This window comes from Alnus glutinosa, chromosome 1 (assembly GCF_958979055.1).
Source record: "Alnus glutinosa chromosome 1, dhAlnGlut1.1, whole genome shotgun sequence".
Lineage (NCBI taxonomy): Eukaryota > Viridiplantae > Streptophyta > Magnoliopsida > Fagales > Betulaceae > Alnus > Alnus glutinosa.
In genome coordinates, this window is record NC_084886.1 from 24150746 (window position 1) to 24153085 (window position 2340).

The window sequence follows — 2340 nt, forward strand, 5'->3', positions numbered from 1 at the left end:
GCATACATTCTGGATGAAAATTTGGAGCCAATTCTAGACCCCACTCTAGAAGTAAGTGTTAAACTAAAGGAGAAGCATAGAAAGCGAAAGGAGGACGATTTCTTGCACTTTCAAATTCTATCTATGATGTGTATTGAAGATCTTCATCAGCAAAGGAACTTCGGAAGAGCTTAGAAACAAAGTACAAAATCAAGGAGGCATGAATTAAAGTTTCTATCATCTCTAACTTAACTGGCATAATTGAACATTTCTTGGTGGTGGCAATTATAAATAAAATAATAATAATAAAAAAAACTACCTTCATCATGGAATGATTACAAGAGAAAACTCAAGCATGTTGATAGGAAATATTTCTTAAAATCTCTTCAACGCCATTTACACATTGAAGAAGATTCTAATGATGTGTTTAGAGATGATCAGACCATAGCAAATGTGATCATCCCCTCACTTTATTGTCTCCATGGAAGGTGATAACTTCCATGGAAGTTAGAGAATAAGTGTTGCAACTCTTCATGAAAAGTTGCATAGATGCCTATAAATAGGCTAGGGAATTAGAGAATCTAACACACGGTTCATACAATAGTGGTGAGTTTCATTCTCTTTGTTCTCCTCCTAGATTTCCACTCTAACGGGAACAAATCACTCCATAGAGTAATTCTAGAAGTCATATTCTTTTTTCACTCTTGTGTCCCTTCAAAAATGATGTGCCTTTTAAAATCACTACTTTATCAAAATTCAATAGTGATCAATCACAAGCTCAATGGTGATTTTAAAAACCACATCATTTTTTGAAAGACACAAGAGTGACAAAAGAGTGACTTCTAGCATTACTCCACTCCATAATATTTTCACCAAAGTTCATACAATAGTGGGGAGGGTTGTCTCCCATAGGGTTTGTACCTCCAAGGACCTCTTAAACCTTGAAACTTGGAACTAATGTCCATAAACACTCCCTTTCCCTTGTCCTTTACCCTAAGGGCACCAAAATTATAATTATCCAAGTAAAAGTTTGCGTTATCACTCCGAAAGAACTAGTCAATTTGGAGCTTCCCTAGAATTACTTGCAAAGCCCAGTTTCACCTAGTAAGTAAGCAATGTGAGACTTAGCACCCATGAGCATCTATTATAAACTACTTACTCTCTATGTGGGTTACTCATCTTCCTAATATTGGATCGGGGTGGAACAAACTCCCTGTTAGTATTTTGGCCTCATTCTGGACAAAATCACTTGTGTGTGTGTACAGATGATGTAAACAGGGATTCTACTATTCAGAGCACTCTTAGAAGACTTTGCACTGCTTGAAAGATCGAAGATTTCGATTCCCTGTCAGTCGTCCGGACGCCCATCTGACCACTGTTCCATCCGTCCGGACGACGTGCCATACCGTCCGAACGCCAGTCAGACCAAGCATCATCAGTCCGGACGACGTGCATTTCCGTCCGGACCCTCCACTGTGTCTAGAAGTTTCTATCCAGCTTGCATCCGTCCAGACGTCTCAGCAGCACTTTCGGACGCCTCTCGGTACTCGACCAGTCTCAGATTCTTTCCAAGTTCCGATAAAGGAAAGATCGATTAACCATTCGGACGATGTAATATCCCGTCCGGACGCGAGTCTCCTTAAGGCAAGAATCGCAATTCAAATATCACCGTCCGGACGTCAGTCAGCCTTGGTCCGGACGCGCGTGCAACTAATATGGAAATTTCCTATTCGACTTCAACCGTCCGGACGACTGTCTCTCATGGTCCAGACGCGCGCATAGCAAATATGGAAATTGCGTGTTGAAGTTCAGCCGTTTGGACGCTCATCCCCCATGGTCCGGACGCGTAAAGCCTTATAAGGAAATTACTTGCAACGGACGTGCGACCGTTCAGACGATGTGCCATCCCGTTCGGACACGGCTCTTAAACATGAAAGATTTCTCAGCGAAATTTTCAGAAAATCCTGTTGCACAGTTGTCCGTCTGGACGACCATGACCACTGTCCGGGCGGCGCCCAGCTATATTTTTCCTGACGCTCATTTGAGCCCCCAGCCTATAAATAGAGGCTCCTGGGCATTGAGAACTGCAAGAATTCGGTATTGAATTCCACAACTGCTCAGAGACTTGATTTTTTCTCTGAAGCCATTGCAAGTGTATTGTTGCTGAGCTACATCTGAAGTCTATCTTAGGGGTTGGCCCCAAGGTAAAGGATTCCATTGAAGACCCCTTCAGGTAGGAGACCTGGTTGGGAAGCGTTCGTGTTGGGTTACACGTCAGAGAGCAAGGTACGACCACTACATCGGGTATATGTGAGTGTTACTATCTTGTATCTAGCTTTGTCTTCTGAATAGTGGAATTCC